The 22,684-nt window shown below is 36.9% G+C and overlaps 1 pseudogene across 1 annotated transcript; it reads right to left on the reverse strand.

Moving 5' to 3' along the window:
• Positions 1-14,792: 14,792 nt before the first annotated feature.
• Positions 14,793-16,783, reverse strand: LOC147632720 (3-ketoacyl-CoA synthase 4 pseudogene; annotated as a pseudogene). The gene has a single exon (XR_015267227.1). The product of XR_015267227.1 is annotated as a 3-ketoacyl-CoA synthase 4 pseudogene (transcript).
• Between the last annotated feature and the right edge of the window lie 5,901 nt (positions 16,784-22,684).

Genomic DNA, 22,684 nt, shown 5'->3' on the forward strand with positions numbered 1-22,684 from the left:
AGAAGAGGCTGCAAAAGGACTATGCAACATAGTTTATAGCACTCTTAGTGAGACTAGATCAAGCTAACAAACTAGCAAACAACAAGAAAAGTCTTTAGTCTTAGAATGATACTTTAGACACTCGTTGTGGTCTTGTGTCTAACCTAGAAACCCTTACATCTGAATAACTCGTGGTAGGAGTAATGAAAGTAGAAAGAATTTTGAAAAAAAAGCAATAAGGAGCCCAAAAAGAAGAAGAAGAAGAAGAAGTTTGAGAAAAAAAAAGAGGAGTCTTAAATCTTCACCTCTAGAAAGAAAAGAGAAGTCTTCAATCTTCACCTCTAGAAAAAAAAGAGGAGTCTTCAATCTTCACCTCTAGAAAAAAAAGAGGAGTCTTCAATCTTCACCTCTAGAATTTGAATGCCAACAAAGACCAAAAGGCAAGGTAGGAAGTAGGTGTGGATGTTCAAGAAGAACTGAAGGCCACCCTAGCTAAGATTGGTGGACACATAGAAAAGAATGATTCTCGATTGAGACTGGATATGGGTGCACAAAGTTGCAATAACAAGGGCCATATTAAGGAGGATTTCCACCTCCTGCAAACAAAACCAATCATACCACTAATAATAATGCTACACAACATCAGGAACAAGAATCCTAGAATAGTAGACAGGTAGCAACATTGTCAAAAATAGCCACTGGTCATTCCATCATACCTCAAAGTAATTGTGTATATGTGGAAGAGGAGGAGATAGGAAGGTTTGGTCAAAGTGGAGTAGTCTTGACCTAATATTACTACACCTAGCCCATAAATGAACATATTATGTAGTCTTGAAAAGACACCAACAAGAATAACAAGACACATGATAGAAAGCAAGGTATTTGGAAAATGTAAATAATCATACCACTTAAAGAGTAAGCAAAGGTTCAAAATAGCAAAGGTCATTTGTAAAATAATCTTAGTAATTGATCACATTCACCAAAAGTAGACCCTTTTGACCCTACATTTAAGGAGATGATTGAGGATAGAATGGGGGGATGATTTAAATTGATTCCATGCTACTCCAAAAACTTGCATTTCTTGAGCTTAATGCATGTACTTAAAAAGCCTTTTTAATGGCTATAAATCAATGGAGATAATACTCTTTCATACGCTTAATTTCTTGTGTCACTAGATTAATCATTTTGTCATTTATTTAATCTTTCTTTGTTAGTGTACCATCTTGGTAATAACCATGATCACATTCACTACAAAGGACATCCACTTTGACCCTACATTCAAGGAGATGGTTGAGAGAATGGGGGAGATTTGAAGTGATCCAAGCTACTCCAAAAACTCAAGTTTCTTTAGCTCACATGTATGTACTTGAAATCCTATTTAATGGCTATGAATCAATGGAGGTAATACTCTTGCTTCCTTATGCCATTAGCTTAATCCATTTTATCATCATTTACTTATTCTTTCTTGCTTATTGTACATCATATTTAATCATAATGTCTCATCCCCACCCTAAGCCCTTTCAAAACCATAACATAAAAATAGTATTAGATCCTATTTATCCCCATTAGGACTAAGCCATAAGATTAAAATAGCAATATCATTAGCAAAAATCTAGGTTTTCTCCCTTTTACCCCTTTTCACTAAGCAATCGAGATCTTACCCTTCATGGCATTCTAATAAAATCTAAAAATATATGCATTGAGCTACCATGCTATGATTACTCCACAAATAAGGTCTTCAACTAATCTGAAGCAAAAATATCATCAAATTGAAATAGAAAATGGTGTAGCTTGACTCATGAAAAACATAGAAAAATGGTGTAGCCCAACTTAAGAAAATGGTGTTCTTTTAGATCAAGCTACTGTCATGACTTATTTGCCACCCATAAGAACCACATGAAGAGTCTTATGACTCAAGTCTTAGCCATTGGAGCACCTAGTGGATGATGATGATGTAATAGCAAGTGCTTTTAAAGAGCATGCCCAATGAGGATTATAGGCACATCATCACAACTCTAAAGAACCTCTAATCTCCAACACTTAAAGGGATTATCACTTCCCTCTAAGAAGAATAAAATAAAATCAAAGGAGGAGGTGGAGAGACCCAAGCTTTCTTCTCCAAGAAAGGTTCTTATAAAGGGCCATCCAAAGGTAAAGGTAAAAACTCTAACTTTTATTGGAAAAATGAACCATGAAGAAAAAGATTGTATCTTCAAAAAGAGACCATCCTCAACACATACTCTAAGAAATGAATAAGAAGCATTCAAAGAGGCTTCCAAGAAATGAATAAGAGGATTCCAAAGAAGTCTCTATAGAATTATCTCTACTTCTTTTGTAAGCCTCACCTTGACTAATTTGGTGAAACCTAGCTAGGTAAATCCAAACATGTCATAGGATAAGGTGGTAGAACTTAGTAAATCCACACATGTCTATGAGTGATGGATAATGGTTTGAGGGGGAGTATTGGAAGAAGCAAATAATAATCCATCAATTAAGAGTGAGAAAAGTTTCCTTGCTCTTTTGAAGAGTTTTTCCCTAACTGGTCCACCACCCACTGATGGTCTCATCGTGTGTATTATGGTGATGGACTGACATCTCATCCTTCTAATCTGGTTCCACAAACTTTGTTATGCACTTTCCCATGACATCTATTGTGGCTAGCACATGCATCCAATTCTCACAAAAATCATCATTCAAAAAAGGAGTATACAAGATGTTCTCTCCCTGCGACACTTCTGGTTGTTCATGGGTTGCACATAGTTGTACCAAGGTTGTTCTATCTATTGTTTCCAAATCATTTTCAAACAAGATGTTCTCTTCCTATGACACTTCTAGTTGTTCATGGGTTACACATAGTTATAATATCGAGGTTGTTCCATTTGTTGTTTTTGAATCATTTCCAAACAACCCCCCATCATGTACCAGCTTGGCACTTCTCATAAAAGGTCTTCCAAAAGAATCACATCGTACAAATCTGTGTGCCCAACAAATTTCATGACCGTAAACGTATGATGGTAGTAGAGGAATGAGAAGACTTTCATCTTCAAGTTTGCAAAACTCCCATAGGCCATGACATAGTACCATCAGCCATTTTTATAATGAGGTTTGTCCACTCTAAGGATGGTTTTCCTCATTTTTCACAACAATGCTTTGTGAATGATACTTGCTGTAGCTCCACCATCAAGGATCGCAAAAAGCTTGATAACCCTTATGCACCACTAAAAGTGTTGCATTCGTGTCATTACTCTCAAAATACTTTCCCATTTAATTAACAAAAATTTAAACGAGTTTGGGTCGGTTGTCCCTTCCTCCAACCACATCTACATCCTCCTTGAGAGGCAAAAGTAATTCCTAGTTGGTTGGTGGATTGGCCCTGCATTCTACCTTTCACACCCAATCTTTTAAATCATTCCATATTCAGGGATTTCCTCTTAGTCAGGTTCCAATTAGCATTTTGATCTCTACGGAGAGAAGTATTAGCCTACCACATCTCAAGGTGTTTGGTCTTGACCAACGTCATTACTGTATGATTCTAGGACCAGATTTGTTGAGTTAGACAGGGGATATCCTCCTCCTTTCTCAAACATCCTTAAGAACCAAGTTGTTCTTTTATCCATCTTTTGAGTTGGTCTCACCTTCACCATGTTTTGACATAGGTTCTAGCACATTATTCCATTTTCCTTTACTATGGTATTTTGCCCAAGATAGACTGTTTTAATAGTCTGCTGACTGGGGCCTACAACCATTCCTTAAACCTTTTTTGGCATTCCCAGACTGGGACTTGTGTAACCTATAAAATCATTGATGCGTTCTTTGATGATGAGTCATATGGTTAGATGCTCTTGAGTCAACATACCAATCATCTTTTACCACTTGTTATAGATGTGCCTGCGTGTAGAGAGAAACACCTGCTATTGGGGCTTATTTGAACTTGAGGTTACATAGTTTGAACTTTAATTGTTGGTTGGTTCATTTGTGATTTGGGGTCTTCTATTTTTTGCATGCATTCTCTTTCCCAGTTGGTCTCACAGGAATGCCACAATAGTTGCATACTCTTGGTCTTCTTTGTCTATAGCTTCCTCCTCTTGATCCTCTATAGTTTCATTTTTCTCTTTGATATTGTGGTTTGCCATGAGTTTGTAGCTTTAGTTGGTGAGTTCAAATCTTGATTTGAACCTCTTGGGTTATAGTTGTATTTTCTTCTTTCTCTTCCACTTCTATCTGTGAAGTTGGATCTTCCTCTTTCTTTGTTCATGTAAGTGCTAATTCTTTTTTCTTAAGTACTTTTACCTTCAAAAATATTTGCCAGGATGTCCTAAGCTTCCTTTGCACTTGCAGCATTTCTGACGTATCCAACCATGTTATCATTGCATTTTAAATTGTACTTGTTTTTGTCAAGCTTGCTTGCATAACCAAAGAGAGGGATATCACTTGAAGCCATTATGAGATGAGAGAAGTAATGTAAAATACTTGCACTTGTAGCATTTCTGACGTATCCAACCATGTTATCTTTGCATTTTAAATTGTACTTGTTTTGGTCAAGCTTGCTTGCATCACCAAAGAGAGGGATATCACTTGAAGCCATTATGAGATGAGAGAAGTAATGTAAAATACTTCCTAGGCTTTTGTAGATTCACACAAGGATAGAGGGTTTACCATAGGTTATGCTCTGATACCATGTTCAAGAAAGTGGTATAGGGTCTCTAAGTCTATTTTATTGAAAAGCTACAGTGATTTTTAAAAAAAAAATCATGAAGTTCATATATTTGTGTTGAGAACTACATGAATTAAAATAATGAAGTATCCAAGTTAATATCAATGCCCAAAACCCCCAATTTTTAGTGTATTATTCTTGGTTGAAATTTAGCATTGCCTTTGTTTTTTCAAGAAATAAAAAGCATACAATTTTATTTATAACCCCTATGTCCTCTATATTTTTCTAGTGATAAGCTCATGTTACATTTAAGCGTATCATTTATTTTAATTGGTTCAAAATAATAGAACTTTGAGTGCTGGTTAAAACAACCATAGTTCCATTCAAAAAAATCTTCATTGTATATATGAATGACACAAAGTCAACACATTTAATATCTATAATTGGAAAGCATCTTGAGAGTTCTGAGTGAACAAAAAATTGTGGTCTTATTTTCTTTAAATAAGAAACTTGAAGTTTGTATTAGAAAAGACTAGCTATGTAGAACTTACTACAAAAAAGCTTTTTGATCCAAAGAAGCTTAACTCCATAAATCAGATAGAAGACCACTCAAAGGGTAGCTTGGACCTCAATAAGGTCCATAATGTAATGCATCAATTCCTCATCCCTGATAGAGGTAGATATTGCTTCCCTTTTCTTGTATTCTAACTAGATTTTTACATCTTTGACTTCATCAATGAAATTCACTACGTTTGCACTCATTCTTGCCATTAGACCGTCTTGAGTTCTTCAATCTCAGTATAATAAAGTAGGTCCTTAGTATCCCTCAGGGCACTTTGAGTCTGCAAAACCAAAGATTTTCTCAGACCCTACATAATGTTGAATTTTTTATTCTGAAAAACATGCAAATTTGTACCAATCCATACAAATGCATATTTTTACCAATCCAACAGATCTAATAATATTCCATATTCTGGTTGAGCACCCATTGGCTTCACCAATCCAACAGATCTAATAATATTCCATATTTTGGTTGAGCACCCATTGGCTTCACCAAGTAAAATCTCTTTCCAATTAAAATCATGGGGATGAGTGAAGGAGACACACTGATGTAGGAGGTTCAGAGCTGTTTTTTCTCTCGAGCAAGATATGAAGAGATGGGTGATAGATTCCATGGCACTGTTACATCTTTAGCAGATCCCATTGCCTAATCTAAGTTTGCCTGCAGGGAATTTGTCCACAGGGATTGATGCATAATGAGCCACAATAAGGAATATTGGGACCACTATGGAAAGCATTTGCATGATTTTGAAGGGTTGCCTATTCCCAATAGATCAAGTGTTGCCAGTGTCAACAATGGTTTGCTACTGGAAGAGATGATGTTTGATTCTGTTCAGTAGGCTAATTTGTCCGTTTCCATGGAAAGGAGTCGAAATAGTTGTGAATCAAGAGCATTTGACACTATCCTTGAGGGTGTTTCTTTGAACCAAGGTGGTGTTTTTTTCCTTGATGGACCAGGTGGATCAGGCAAAACCTATCTTTATAATGCCTTGCTGTCATGATTACGTGGAGAGAATCAAGCTGCATTGGCATGTGCATCATCTGGAATAGCCGCATTGTTGCTTTCAAATGGTCATACAGCACACTCACGTTTTAAAGTTCCATTAGTGCTCAATGCTTCTAGCACATGTGTAATTAAAGCTAACAACCCATTAGCGGAGGTATTGAAGCTTACAAGGTTAATTATTTGGAATGAGGCTCCAATGATGCATTAGTACCTATATGAAGCAATGGACAGGACATTGAAAGACATTATGCAGAGTGATTCAGTGTTTGGTGGGAAAGTTATGCTCTTTGGTGGTGACTTCAAGCAAATCTTACCGGTTGTGCCAAAGGGATCACGTGAGGACATTGTTGATGCAATGTTATGCCGGTCATATATTTGGAGATATGTGAAAGTTCTAAAGCTGGTCCAAAACATGCAGGTTAGACACAGTTCTTATGATTGTACGGAACAAGAATTTGTCAAATGGACATTACAAATTGGAGATGGCTCTATAGGCCATCCAAATAATGAAGGCAGAGTGGCAATACCACCATGAATGTTGATCCATGGGAACTCCATTTTGAGTTTGGTAGATTGGGTATACAAAGATCTTCAGAGGGTAGAGGAACATGGATGCCTCTACTTGCACCACGAAATCTAGAGGTTGATGAGGTTAATGAACTAGCCTTGAGTGCATTGCCCGGTCTTGAAAGAGAATACCTCAGTGCTGATTCGATTGCTTCTTTCGAGAATGATGCAATATTGTACCCAATTGAGTACTTGAACAATTTGAACTTGGGTGGTGGTTACCCTCCTCATCGCTTGATTCTAAAGATCAATGCTCCTATCATGCTGCTCCATAATTTGGATCCTTGATGGTGGGGACTTTGTAATGGTACAAGATTGATATGTAAGAAATCACTCAAAGGTGATAGAAGCAGAAATCATTACAGGTACCAACATTGGAGACATGGTCTTTATTCCCAGGATAACTTTCATACCTACTATGCTGCAATTGCCTTTTGACATGAGAAGGAGACAATTTCCTGTAAGGTTAGCCTTTGGTATGTCAATAAATAAGTCCCAAGGACAAATATTGAGTGTATTGGGACTTTACTTGGTCACCCAAGTATTCACACATGGATAGTTGTGCGTTGCTATGTCACGTGTTAGATCATCTGATGCAGTGAAAGTGTGTGTAAATCATCATGTTGTCTTTCTGTGTAATCTTTCACATTGATTCTTCTCTTTGGTATTATTGAATTCATGTGTATAAATATGCTTGCATTTAGCTAAAGATACCATGTAGATCCACAAAAGAGAGTGCCCCGTCATTGCTCAAGCGGTGGTTCTAATTGTTGAGATGGCGGACGGGTGTTGATGAGTTCCTATTTATTATTTTTTTACATTTGGATTAGCAAACGTTTACTTTTGACTTGCTTTTATTTATTTTTCTTTCTTGGCACAAAATACTAAGCATATATATATATATATATATATATATATATATATAGAGAGAGAGAGAGAGAGAGAGAGAGAGAGAGAGGGAGAGAGGGAGAGAGGGAGATATTAAAGTGTTATGTAAATTATTAGTGTTGTGAGTGTTATATTTGATATCACGGGTATAATTCGTAGGATGGAGGTGGCAAGGAGACCATTTTCATTTATTTATGGTGATGGCCAAGATATTGAAGGTAATTCTTTTTTAGATTGCTATAATTTAGGTATTTTTGTTTTCCATAATCTATTTAATATTCATGGCTGAATTGTAGACCCTCCATTTTGGAAAGGAGAAGAAACAGCATCTCTAATTATCGAACTATTAGAGAGCATTGATGTTTTACGGTATATATAGAAACCCAACTTTTATGTAGGTTTTGTGTTTTTTTTGATGAATTTATATTGCTATTGATACATTCTTTTTGCAAGGAAATATCTTTATTTTTTAGAACCCAAATTATTGTTGGGTTTGTATGGTCGAGACCCTTACAACGAGAGCTTTGGGCTCCTTGGAATTTACAGTCTGAGATTACAAAAGATCACAGATCAACTTCATGTACATGTAATGTTTGTGGACTATGAAAAGCCTGATAGGTTAGATTTTTGAGTCATCGCGGCAGTGGACAATATAGAAATTTTTTGGTTTGCTATCTACAAGCCTGTTCAAACCCCATTCGCCTCAAATATTGATCCACCAAATGAGTTCTGTAAGGTTTTGTTGTTTTCCTTCTTTTTTTCCACGAAAAGTTTATCTTGGACTAGCTAATGTTTTTTCCTTTAATGTTTTTTTTCCAGATGGAGGCGAAGAGTATAGGCTTCCAAGGAGAGATAATCCAGTTGTCCGAAGATTGTTTTAAAGCTTTGTTCAGGTGTATTAAGATTGTCAACCTTATTTTGGATTGAAATGAGATTGAATGCTTTAGGAGTATATATAGGCAAGCATGGTGTGTTTATATATAGGTTGGTAAGGTAGGGACCATGGGGCCCATCATGGGCTTCAAATATACGACTTATCCCTACTTACCCTTCGAAGATGAGTGTTTCTTTTTTTTTTTTCAATTGTTTGGAATTAGAAAGTAAGAAAAAAAAACACACCCGTGCATGCCATGGCTTTCGCATCGAGGGCTTGAACACGTGATCTTGGAACTCTAGAGCAACACCTCTCTCTATGCACTGATTTGTGATCGACAAATAAGAATACTCCTGCCCGTCAGGGAACGGGTTAAGCCGCTAGTCTTCAAGAATGTACACCCAAGCTCTCATGGCACATACCACTGTCATGGGTCCCCTTTTTGTACTTCTTGAAGAAATAGTTAAATACTCACAAAATACATCAATTATTAAAAAACAAAGACTTGAATTTAAATTAAAATCAAATAACGTAACATATCATTAAGCAAAGGAAATAAAATAACATCATCATCATCAAAAGATAAGACAGAGAGTACCACATAATAAAACAGATTGGGTGCAATCTCTCCCCCCCATGCCGTGTAGCTCTACTTCCACGACATGAGTATTTAGAGAATTGTATTTCATAAAAATAGCCCAAGGAGCTAAGAATAGATGAGCGTTTAAATTGGGCTTCCTTTTCCCACTTTTGGGGTATTGCTTAACACATTTTTAACCATATGAAGTCTCCTAAGTTTTGTACATATAAAAACCTTTGCCCAAATCAAATTTGCTAGTGGTCCTTGTTACATAAAATGACTTTGTGCACATTTACACCTATACATCAATCTTGTGCCCACTTGCACATTCCATTAAGCTGAATCCTACATAAATTAAATTAAACATATTTTTGTACGATTATTAATTTATCAAAAATATGATAAAATATATACCTATAACAAAGGTACCCAAGTTAGAATCGTTTTTACCATATTTGGGCCTTCTAAGTCGATTTATGAAGGCAAAAGTCTCAAATTCTGCACTTGAAAGAAAGTTGACAATATAATGATGACTTATATGTGTATGTGTGTTGTATGATTTTTTCTTTTTAAAAAAAGGTCTAAGGGATTTTCAAACCATGTTTCTTTAATATTTGAGATCATGAAACCTATAGAAACATACTACCCATTTGTTATGTCAAACGTATGAAATTATGCACTAGTGTGTGTATAACACAAGCTAGTCTCAGTATAGACTCAGGTGATGGGGTAACGTGGGCCTCAAACATCTTTTTGAGGTCCCTATGTATCTTTTTGAGCACATTCGGTTTGGCAAAGGCTTTGCTTGGTAAGAGATTTGAATAATAAAAGACATGGAAGCCCCCACCATGAAAAGCTTAAATTATCACAACTTATTACAATCCAACATGGACTATGGTGTGTGATTTAGAGAGATAAAGAGAGAGAGAGAGATGAGACAAATAGGGGAGGAGATAGAATAATCGATTATAAACTCCACCATAACCTAGTACAATGTCTTGAAAAAAAAACTATAAATTCAAAAGCTCGTGAGATATTCTTGGAAGCTTGTAAGGAAAGATCACAAAAAAAACCCCCAATGGAAGGGGATGGTAGAGCATTAACTAAGAGTATCCCTTTCCATCTTGTTTCATACTGCCCATCCATTTTTTGTCTCTAACCCTTGGTCTTCCCTATGTAACAAGAAACCTCAAGTTTACTATGCTTACAGCTAGAATATAAGCTCTTAATAATGAGTGATGTTGAGTTCTCATGCTAAAGCTCGCAGTTTTAGGCATTGTTAAATGAGATTGTGTGCTTTATTTAGACATTCTATGTTCTCTACTTATCTATAATAAATCCATTTTTTAAATTGAAATTGTGTACTTTATTTAGATGTTCTAGGTTCTCTACTTATCTACTATGTTTGCACATTGGTACACTACCAAGATAAAAGAGGTTTATAAAAGGAACACAGAATGCTTTCATTGGACTACATGTTTTAGAATAATTGGACTCCATGTTATAGAAGGAACACATAATGCTTTCATTGGACTACATGTTATAGAAGGAACATAGAATGCTTTCTAGGTTCTCTACTTGTCTACTTTGTTTTTGCACATTGGTACACTACCAAGATAAAAGAGGTTTATAGAAGGAACATGGAATGCTTTCATTGGACTACATGCCCTCAAATTGAATATTGGGGATGGGAAATGCCACAGATGCAATGATGTTGAGGATGACTTGCACGTATTCATGCATTGTCCTATTACAAAGGAGTGCTTTATGGCATTGGCCAAATGTATTCAATTATGGAATGGCTACACCCTTGGCTGGAAAAACTTGATACTTGGGGAAAGCATTGGTTGCACTTTGGAATTGTGGGTTGTCTTGAGAACTGAACTGTTATGGTGCATGTGGTTATATAGACTTGAGTTCATTTTTAACAGTAACCCTATTAACAGCAGCAGGCTGAAAGAGAATTTTATCCATGCAGGTGAAAGATTCATACAAAGGAGGCTGAAAGATTTGGACACCAAACTAATTTTTCTGCACAGGAAAGCTAAAGGAAGGCAAGTGGACTAGTTGATGCTGCATACAATTGAGGAGCTGTTGATGATGAGAGAGTCTGTTATCTCCAAGGATATGTTGCTTATTAAAACGCTTTATATGTTATAACTAACTCTTCTAACTTCTTAATACAAGGTACCCTTATTTGAAAAAATAAATAAAATTAAGCTTTTTTAACAATATTTCTCATTATAATTGACATCTACAGTATTAACATAATCTATTAAAATAGTAGATCATTATATTAAATATTTACACATTGATATTAAAAGATTACACACAATATATATATATATATATATATATATATATTTATTTATTTATTTATTTATTTGTGGATCTTAGTGCTGACCTCACAAAACAATATAGATTTTTACAAAGTTTTATAGGCATAAAATATATTTATATTTATATTATTTATTGGTGTTCATAATAATAAGGTTTATGTTAATATAGTTATGGTTTTAGTATAGTGCATTGGGTATTTAAAATAAAAGAAAAATAAAAATTTTCTTTCAAATAATCTTGATGTACAAGAATTTCAAGTATGATATTATTACACCAATTACACATCCACAACGAAATTTATTTTTATTTAAAAGAGTTATTCTCATCAATTTTGATTTTATGCATAGAAAAAGATGCCACCTTCTTCAAAAAAAAGGAAGATATGAAATTAGTTATTTATGGCCATTTTAGAGTTGTCGTACCTCCCCCGCGCTGAGACTGATTGTAGAGCCACTAGGTAAACTGCTAGGATAGAGACCCCACCTAAACCTTAACCCTCGCTGGCATCCTCAAGCCTTAATTGAAATGGATCTTAGTGTGCTAACCTCCAAGAAACCCTTATCATCCACATGGGGAGGGAGAATATGTTCATAGAGCAACCCATCATATACAACAATCTCCCAAACGTATGCTTTCACTACAACAAGCAGGGACATTTCATTAGAACAATCTGGATTTCTTTTTAACATTATCAGAGCCTGTGTCCTGTGGGAAATATGGTATAACAGGAATCCCATTGTGTTTATGAAGATGGTAAGCACTGGACGGCAAGAATCAGATTTGATGCATAAATGTGTGTGCTTGTGCTGGTCTGTTTTTGCAATGTGAATAAAAAGAGATGTACTAAACTGGATGTGTTGTTACTAAAGTTGTAAAAGAACATTATTTGATCCCTATCCAGGGTTGGTGGAGCTTCAAACATACTAGGAGTAAGTTCCTAATGCTGAATTGTATGATGTAGGTGAGGTGTTGGTATGGGAAGAGGAGACCCCCTAAATTTGGACCAAAAACTCAAAGGTGGTACCGGAAAACAAAGCAAGATGATCACACTTTTGTTGCATTTGTAGAAAATCATGTGGGAACCAGACCTACTGTCAAGATTTGTTCCAAGAGAGGGGGAATGCTAGAAAAACAATCCCCCGTGGTTGCACTACTGGAGCAATGATGGAGGCATGCATCGTGCTGGGCTATCAGATCTCCTGGGAGCAGTAGTGTTTTTCTGACGGAGGAGGAGAGATGGTCTGTGTAGAATCCTAAATGAGGATAAAAATGGTTTGTAAAGTTCAGTAGTTTATAGGCTACTTGGTTGTTCTCAAGTTTTTTTGGACAGTTTCTAAGGTAATATATATAATTATTATTGATCCCAAAAAAAAGAAACTACCCAGAGAAGAGCCCGCCCCCTGACACTGATAAGAAGAGTGCCCCTCCCCAGAAGGAAGCCCATAGGGACAAGGAGAGTGCCCCTCTTCCTAGAAGGAAGCCCATAGGGACAAGGAGAGTGCCCCTCCCCCTAGAAGGAAGCCCATGGGTTTCCATCAAGTCAACATATGTGGCCGAGGTAATCGTGCCCTGCTCCCGTAGCCCACTTAGAGGATCAGAAATACCAACAAATTTTCCCCCTTGCTGGTGGACCTAAATAACCCCACCCAACTAGAAGACAACCAAGAGAGGTAACCAAGCAAAGAAGAGTTCATCCCAAGAACCCAACATGTGAAAGGCATCCCTATAGGAACCTACAAAGGGAAATAGACAACATGGGTTTTCAAGAGGAGCAACCCCTTTTGAGCCCCACTCCTGAAGAAGAAGAGAGATTGCCTAGCACTGTCTCCCAGGCCAGGAAGCCCCTCGAGTGTGGTCAAATGCCTATGCCCATGAACTGCCTGTTGGATACGCCCTCCTCAACCCAATCCCTCACCCCTGAAGAGATCGCCTCCTCAAAAAGGAGAATCTCCAAGGTGGGTGCTAGGTCTGAATCTCTAACACCTGTTGAAAAGACACCAGTGGTTAAGACTAAGCCTATCCCTAAATCCCAAAGGAAATAATGTTTAGACAAATCCTTTCCTTCAACACTCAGGGACTAACTGATCCCCAGAAGGCTAACGAGTTCAGAAACTAGTTGTTCAAGGAGAAACTCCACCCAGATTGTCTTTGCCGCCTAGAAGAGGTGAAAGACACAAGAGGTCACTTTAGCTCAAACCTTGACATAATCTCCAAAGAATACTAGTGTTTCTTCATCACTGACCACACCCACCGAAGTAGGGGGCTACCTTGGGAATCCACAGGAAATGGGAAAAGGAAATCAAGGGCTGCATGATAGATCCTGACAATAGATGGGTAGTAGTGAAAATGGAAACTGACCACCCTTGGTATGTGGTTTCTATGTATGCTTTAGGGCCAGTTAGCTCCAGACCGGCGCTATGGAATTCTCTCATGCAGTTTGACCTCCCATTGATCATGGTAGGTGACTTCAACATGGTGGAATCCCCTCTCAACCGATTCGAGGGACTCGAGCGTGTTATCAAAGGTCAAGATCTTGAAGCATGGATGAAGGTGAAGACCTTCCATGATCTCGTAGACATGACACCCCCTCAGGTGGAGCTTCCAGGACAAAAGCTGGCTGTCCCAAGAATCCATGAAGGAAACATTTGGACTGAACGATGTTGATTTGAACCTTATACTAACTAGAATTGCTCTATAGGATAACAAATTTTCAGCCTTCATTCAACACAAAGGAATATTCAAGATAAGAGCAATAGTATAGAGGGGGAAGGACTCACTATTGCCTATCCCCAATATCAAAAAGCTTGACCCCACCCCCCTCCCCCCCCTCCACATAAAACTAAACACCAAGTGGCACCTAAGCTGGGACAGAAGACAATGGGAATTCAGATTCTGCAAAATATGGAGCAAGGCCATATGTTTTGTCTCCACCAAGCACTTTGGACTAATGTGAAAGCTCACAGGATAGGAATTGGGGTCGGGATATGCCCAAGGTGCAAGAGAGGACTTGAAACCATCCGAGACCTCTTTATCAGGATGGATCTGGACCTCAATTGAAGCAGTAAAAGAGATAAAGCTTTAAAAAAAAAAGTGGCTATGGCCTTGAGCATTAGGGACAATAAGCTGATTTAGTACATCCTGGAATTTGTTGAATTGCAAGCATCACTGTAAAGGATAGGCACAAGTTAAGCTTCTTTGTAAAAAGTTGTTTTTTTGTAAATTTTCCCTCTTCCTCTAATATAATTCCAGTCTATTAAAAAAAAGAAATTATTTATTTATGAGAAACATCACAAAATGTGAACTCGAAAGTTGATATTGATAACATGATAACAATTTCATTAAGCGCTTAGAAGCTTATAAATCACTGCTTAATCTTGCCGATTAAGGTTAATTAAGCGAAATCTGATTATTCGTTAACGTAGCTTATTAATCACTGCTGATCAGGCTATATATGGGTTGAAGCTTTTAAGTTGGTCATGCTTTGAAGAGGCTTATTATTAACCACCTGCTAATAAGCCTTGTATTGCTGATTAAGGGTTGAAAGGCACTGATGATGAGCCAGAATTAAGCTGATGTGTTGAAGCCCAAAACCCAATTGGTAATCAGCCTCGTGAAGCTGATTAATCATAAACCACTACTGCCAACCAAGCTAATCATGTGCTATTTATAAGTGGGGTGAGCTAGTCATGGGTGTTCGTACTCATTTGATACAGTGAATGACATCTGATGGGTGCTAATAGGAGGCATTATGTGCTAATAGAGCTAATGGTGGATGCTAATAAGAGGGATTATGTGCTAATAAGATCTGATGATGGGTGCTAGTAATCGGGATTATGTAATGATGTGCTATCAAGGGTTAATGATGGGTGCTGATATGGGGGATTATGTCCTAACAAGAGCTAATGATGGGTGGTTAAGCTTAACAAGGTAGGGTGACGGGGTATTGATGGATACATTCCAACCAAGGGTTATGTTGGCCTCTTTGTTTACATGAACTTGGGGGCAAGGCAAGCCAGACAGCACTGTTACACTTGAAGCCGCTACCGAAGGCGATCTGCCAGACGATGTGGCCGGGTTTCATCTTACCCTTGGCCTCGAGGTAGGCAAGCTCATACCATATGGATGAAGATGAAGTATTTGCAAATCTATGCAAGGTCATCCTGGATGCCTCCACTTGATCTGGCCTCAATTTTAAGCTCTTCTCTAGCTCATCAATGACGGCCCTCCCGCCTGCATGTATGCAGAAATGATCAAATGCCCTTTTGAAGTCAGGAATATAAGGCTTAACCTTATGATTAGCTTTAATCCTCCTCCTCATCTCGGTGAAGACATAAACTAAAAGCTCTGATAATGGCAGCACCAATGGGCCAAGCTTGGTGATGTTTTGCCTTAATGCTTCACCAGCAACCTTAGTAAGGTCCTTTGATAAAGTAACTCCACAGTTGCCCTCCTCATCTTGCTCTTGGAAAACACATGTGTAGGACTTGTTGTCTACACCTGTGAAGGTTCTCACTATGTGCTTGAGCTTGTATTTAGATCGCCGTGCATCCGCGCTCTTATTTGAGAGGAGGACGGCTGCAGCCCCCATTCTAAACAAGCAATTGGGTATCATCATGGACCTCCTGTTCCCACTGTACCAATTCTGGGTAATGTTTTCAGTGCTGATGATCAAAGCATAGGTACTGGAATGCACTTGCAGCAGGCTTTTGGCCAAGGAGAGAGAGATAACCCCAGCACTACACCCCATGCCAGAGAGGTTGTAGCTCTTCACATCACTTCTCATGTTGAACTTGTTGATGACCATGGTGCATAGGGAGGGCACGGGAGTAAACGCGCTGCAATTCACAACCAAGATGCCGATGTCTCGCGGCTGGACGGTCGTGTGAGCAAGTAGCTTCTCCAGAGCAGGAAAGATCACCATCTCTGCCTCCTCCCTAGCAGAGAGTAAGCTAGGCCTTGGTGGCAAGTACCTCAAAGCCATGGGCAAAGCTGTGGTCTCCCCTAGGCCTGATCTCTCCAAGATCAACTGCTGGAATTGCAAGCTTTTCTCAACGAAGCAGCCCATGAGGGATGAGTGCTCCATGAATGTGCTAGAAGGGACCCTATATGCGGAAGGGGGGGTGTAACACACATAATCAACAAGGTAAACAGCTCGAGAACTTGCCTTGTAGATGCAGAAGGTGAGGATGATGACCACGAAGGCTGTGGGGATGGGGGATAGGGGCCATAAGGAGAGACAGGGGCATGCAGCTATGGCTGAGGACCATGAGTGGTTCTCCATGGTTGCTAATGTGGGGGTGGCAAAGCAAAGGTTGTGTATGCAATGGGAGCTAAGTATTGGAAAGATGGGTTGGCATGGCTGATATATATATAATAGTAGAGGTAGAGGAGGTAGCAAATCTACCCCTAGTTAATGTGTCCAGAAAAAAAAACAAGAAAAAAGGCGGTTTTTTCCTCTATCACGGATATGGACAAAAAAAGACGCTGACTTATTACACCTTTTCCTTGGCCCTGTATCTCTATAAATAATTTAAAAAAAAACCCCTCTCCTATCAAAATATTTATCTTCAAAAGACAAATCCAACCATTATTTATTTAGTTTAACCCTTGAAAACCCCATTTCAAATTTCATAAAAAGCCTTGATGGGAGAAAGAAAACTACCTCCTCACAATTTTCAAGGGTTGGTTATAACTAGATAACTAGACTACCGCGTAGAAAATGCTTGTTCAAAATTACAATTTCCTCTTCAACCGATGGTGAAAAGGACTCACATTAGGTTATAACTAGATAACTAGACTACCGCGTAGAAAATGCTTGTTCAAAATTACAATTTCATTAGGTTGGGCCTAGGGCAGTATAACGGGGTTGTTCCTTCCTACGCACGCTACCGGGCCCCACCAATGGCCTAGTGCGACCCAATGGCCAAAGTTTGAGTTGGTTGGCTAGGCATGCGGCCTTGATTGGTGGCTTGTCCATCGACCACTACATGTGTGTGCAGCACGAATAGTCCCAATGTAACTAACACCCTTGCCAAAATGATAAAAGACTCTTAGTAGCTATAGTAGCTGTAATTTACTCATAAAAGACTCTTAACCATAGCCATCATTTACACTTCCATTTCTTTTGCCCATACTTCTTTTCAATCATCCTGCAATCTAATTTGTTGAAAACCTCTCACTCTATCTACATTTAACTAATAGAACGATATACATGGGGGTTGTGTTAGTGTAGCAAAGTGCCAAACGGAAAACACTTTGGCAAGCATCCATACTTTCCCATGTACCCTTAATCTACGTAGTACATGAAGATAATAAATAAGGGAAAAGATTTCTAGAAGTACTCTCTATTAAGTAGTTAAAGGCTTCTACTAGGGTACACCGCACCCTAGTAGAAGAGAATAAATAAGGGAAAAGATTTCTAGAAGTACTCTCTATTAAGTAGTTAAAGGCTTCTACTAGGTACACCGCACCCTAGTAGAAGAGAATAAATAAGGGAAAAGATTTCTAGAAGTAATGGGCGAGTATGAAACAAGATGGAAAGGGAGGCTCCTAGTCGATGCTCTACCATCCCCATCCGTTGTGGGATCTTGCCATGTCTTGCCAAAGCATGTGGCTGGTTTCCCTTGTTTATTCTCTTGTACTAGGGTGTGCATGAGAGAAGGTGGGGAGATAGTGTAGAGGAGGGTGTGATGTGATCTAGTAGAAGCCTTCAAACCCTTTGTCCCCTATGTAACAAGAACCCTCAACTTTACTTTACTTGGAACTAGAATAAAGATTTTAAACATTAGTGATGTTGAGAAATTCTCATGCTAAAACCTACATTTTTGGGCATTGTTAAATGAAATTGTGTACTTTATTTATACGCTTTATGTTCTCTACTTATCTACAATAAAACCATTTTTTAAATTGAAATTGTGTATTTTATTTAGATGTTCTAGGTTCTCTACTTACCTACAATGTTTGCACATTGGTACACTACCAAGATAAAAGAGGTTGATAGAAGGAACACCTTTGGTCGTTCGCATAGTGGCAGACTTAGCACGCGACCCTGGATATGTATGTTACTACCTCAGTCCAACATCAACACATCAAAGGTTTGATCAAGGGATGTGGACGTAAATTAAGGCATTTGTGAGCATAAATGCCACTACCCCTCAAATTAAGGCTCAACAATATGGATGTCATTATTCATCAACCACCCTACTTTACAAGTTAAATTAAGGCTCAACAATATGGATGTCATTATTCATCAACCACCTTACTTTACAAGTTAAGTTGAGAATGCAGCCAGTACCCCTCAAATTAAGGCTCAACAATATGGATGCCATTATTCATCAACCACCCTACTTTGCAATAAGTTCATTTCATTCTCATGATAGTTTTATGAAGAGTGTCTAATGTTGATATGTGGAGTTTTAATGCAAGCAACTACCCACAACCCAAGTGTAATAAATAGTGTGTGTTTGGTTGGTACTATGTGGTGGAGGTGGTGTGCTTACATGTGTACATGCCATATATGATGATAAGATTTGGCCCTTGCTAAAATTTTATTGCCCTCAGTGACACTCCAAAGTAGACTATTGATGTTAATAGAAAACATGTATGTTGTTTGTAACTTGTAGTTATGATGGCCCCTTGACTATTTGGTATATTGTCATACCTTTCCTAGTCAATAAAAGGGATGCATTGCTACGTTGGAAATGAAGTATGTGAGCCAATTATGGAACTATTGATGTCTTAAATGTTAATAGAAAACATGTATGTTGTTTGTAACTTGTAGTTACGATGGCCCCTTGTATATTGTCATACCTTTCCTAGTCAATAAAAGGGATGCATTGCTGGGTTAGAAATGAAGTATGTGAGCCAATTATGGAACTAAGACCATGTTATTGCTTACATTATTTTTAATATGTTAATAACAAGAAACTAATTCGGTTCTTTTCTCGAGGGGTTCACTTGAAAATATGGAAGAGTATACAATGCATTTTTTATTTCACTCTTTTGGGATAAATATACAAAAATATGTATTTAGATAAGGGGGTTTTTAATAGATAACAATTGTAAGTTTGTAACAATTAGCATGGTTGATTAATAAGCTACATAAATGAATAATCAAATTTTTCATAATTAAACTTAATCAGCAAGATTAAGCAGTGGTTTATGAGCTTCTATAAGTGCTTGATGCACCATTGGTTTTCATTATGTGATAAAACCCAAATAGTTATCATGTTATCAATTGATATCAACTTTTGACTTCCTCCTCATTAACTACTTTCATTTTGTGATGTTTCTCATAAATAATTAATTTCATATATTCCCTTCTTTTGAAGAGGGAAGGAATGTGTAATTGCAATAATAAATCACGTATAAGTAGTGTAATAATATCATACTTGAAATTCTTGTACATCAAGATTATTTTTGAAAGAAAATTTTATTTTTTCTTTTATTTTAAATACCCAATTTAGTATAGTGAAATCATAGCTATATTGACATAAACCTTATTATTATGAACACCAATAAATAATATAAATATAATAATATTTTGTGGCTATAAAATTTAAATTTAATTTTGTGTTTGTAATCTTTTAATATCAATGTGTTAATATTTAATATAATGATCTACTATTTTAATAGATTATGTTAATACTATACATGTCAATTACAATGAGAAATATTGTTAAAAAAGCTGAATTTAATTTATATTCAATATATTGTTTACCTCTGTTTCAATCGATCTCTATGTTTGGGGTTTTTTGACCTTGTGTCTTTGCTTGATTTGCCTCTGTCTGTGTCTGATCTGCTTATGTGTGTCAACTGATATGTATGTGTGTGCCATCCTTTGTTGCATGTTCTCTGTCACTTAGGTTGTGTTTCTTGAGGCAGTGATGTTGTTGAAGAACCGTCAATGGAAGACAATGAAGAAGGCTAAGAGGAAGATCTGTCTGGAACTTGAAACACCCCTATCTCGCTTGACAAGAAATAGAAGACTTTAACGACAAGTATAACTTGGTGTGGAAAAGCAATGCGTTGAAAAATCCGGTCTTGCATGATTGCGATTTCGTCCCACTCTCCATAACACAAAAAGGAAAAGATGTTATATTTAAATATAGTGTTCTCATGTATGTGAATTGCTTTGATAGGTTGATACTATAATAAATCACTTATTTAATAAAATAACCTTTGCATAATTATTTTTATGGTCTTGTTTTGATGTCTATTTTTATGCTCTTTTACTTTTATTAATCTTCAATTATATTGAATTTTATTTTTGCAAAGCTTGTTAGGATTTTATAAATCCGTAAATAACACCATATTGGGGAATATGGGAATTTCCCACAAGTTTGGGACACGTGGTCAAAAGTTTGGATTAACCATAACTTGAATACCACTAATCCAAAATGAGTGCTTTATAGCTCTTTAGATTCCATTTTTCAAGCGCTTTCCAACGATAGGTCATATGATAGGGTTTTGAGAAACTTACAAACATGTTATCCATGTCCCCTTTTTTAAGTATTCAAAAATGGGAATTGGGAAATTTCCAAATTCACTAATATGGTGTTAAATCTATTAATATTTTTTTTCAAAAATTAAATTCTTTCCTCGAGTCTAGAGAGTAAAGTCTTAAGGTTATAAGGTTAGGGTAAGGTTGAAAAAAATATAAATTGCTAATGCTATAACCTTAGGCACCTACATTTTTTATGGAGTAATTAATACCATGACCAATTAGCACATAATGCGTGTACTAGCTTATCCCACCTGTAATTAGCACTCATCATTAGCTCTTTTAACTCATGTTTAGCTTATTAATCTGAACCCATATTAAGCTTCTTCAATTCTGCTCACCATTACATGATTATTCAAACCTTTGTTAATTAGCTTCCTAAACCGTTAAATAGGTCTTAGAGTTCGCACCATGATTAGCTTCTTCAACCCATCATTACCTTGATTGGCAGTGGATTTCATGCATTCCAGCAGTGGTTTATGATGAATCATCTTCATAAAGCTGATTAGCAGTGAGCATCAGCTTAATCTTGGCTCATCAGCGGTGGCTTTGAATCCTTAATCAGCAATACAAGGCTAATCCGCAGGTGGTTAGTAAGCTTCTTCAATGCATGTGATCAACTTAATTAAAAGCTTCAATCCATAATCAGCCTGATCAGCAGTGATTTATAAGCTCCATCAACCTTGAGCTTTTTAAACCCTTAAAGCAGGATTAAGCAGTATAATAAATTCCTGATTAAAACGTCTATAGATTTTAGTAATATAAGAACCCATATTATATTGTGTACACAGAAGATCAAAAAATTTTGCAATATTTTTAAAGCATTTGCATTCTTAAAAATGTAAATATTTAACATTACGATCTACTAATTTGATAGATAATGTAAATATTTAACATTACGATCTACTAATTTGATAGATAATGTTAATATATACAATATATGTAAGTAATGATATATATTTTCAAAGCACTAAGATTGTTTTGGAGCTGAATTTAATGGATATTTTATATAGTATACTATATTGAAAATATGATAAATCAACATATAGTCAACGTAATTGGATAACAGATTCATCAAAGAAGGGCCATGCAAAAATAATTAACAGGATAGGAAGAGAAATTAATAGATAATTTGGAGAGAAATTTTATGGAATTAGCAGGATAGCAACAGCAATTAATTAAAGATAATGAAATAAGCTATAGTTAATCAAATGCAAAACTGACATGGCACACGCAATTCGTTTCATTTCATTTAATTTCCTACACTAATAATGAGTAAACTTTCAACTCCCAAAAGGACACTTGGCAATCCAAAATGTTTGAAGTTTAATTCCACACTGCCCTCAAAAGTACAATAATAATTAGGCTCGCTATCAAGGAAAAAAAAGCGTCCTTTAGTCTAATTAATTTTGCATTTAAGGATTGACAATTTTGCATTTTTAGTTATTTTCAATGAGTTTGAAAGTCATCCTCTCTTTTTACTCGTTTATAAAAGGCTATTAATATTAATATACATAACTATAGTTCCCAAAAAAAAAAGTTTTTGACACCGGCCTTGCTCCCATACCCTCCTCAGTACTATCTATCGTGGGGTCTCAAAGACCCTTGTCAGGTGGGATCAATGGACGGCATTGATCTAAATCGCGACGCCTTTTTTTGGGCTGTCTCACAGACAAGGAAACTACGCCAAGTAAACTACAAAGTAAACTGAGAAAATTCCATCTTAGTTTATT

Source organism: Cibotium barometz, chromosome 13, assembly GCF_041138505.1.
Source record: "Cibotium barometz isolate CiBa-2024 chromosome 13, ASM4113850v1, whole genome shotgun sequence".
In the NCBI taxonomy this organism is placed as follows: domain Eukaryota; kingdom Viridiplantae; phylum Streptophyta; class Polypodiopsida; order Cyatheales; family Cibotiaceae; genus Cibotium; species Cibotium barometz.